General features: G+C 42.7%; 1 protein-coding gene across 1 annotated transcript in view; it reads left to right on the top strand.

Annotated features, from left to right (window-relative positions):
• LOC119593792 overlaps positions 1-368 on the top strand; it is a gene marked incomplete in the record, with an annotated part of 129698 nt that overhangs the window by 127515 nt on the left and 1815 nt on the right. Inside the window, 1 exon segment of the mRNA XM_037942816.1 lies at positions 217-368.

Genomic DNA, 368 nt, shown 5'->3' with positions numbered 1-368 from the left:
ATGGATTTCACATTACAAATTCGCTATTTATTTTTTGTCTTGACTTTCCGTTATGTTGATATCTTAGCATTTGTTGATAGTAGCTTTTAGATATTAAACATCCTTCATGCATGCAGGTGTGTATTCTTCTGCGCTTTGGCAACAAATGAAAACTCTCCTTATTTGCTGTATTAGTTATAGAATATGAATATGTCCTAAACCCTTTGTTTTTTCCAGACGAGGGAGCCGAGGAAGCAACAGCAGTGGGCTCTTGCCAACCTGGATCGAACAGCGACCGTACCTGAACAAGCTCTTAGTAGTGCAGCACAATCGCCACCACCTGTCTTGCTTCCCGGATTGTCCCGCGACGCACATGCACCTCTGAAGCT

Source organism: Penaeus monodon, chromosome 32 (assembly GCF_015228065.2).
Source record: "Penaeus monodon isolate SGIC_2016 chromosome 32, NSTDA_Pmon_1, whole genome shotgun sequence".
Lineage (NCBI taxonomy): Eukaryota > Metazoa > Arthropoda > Malacostraca > Decapoda > Penaeidae > Penaeus > Penaeus monodon.
Note: the sequence above shows the minus strand (reverse complement) of the source record. Positions and strands in the feature narration are given on the sequence as shown.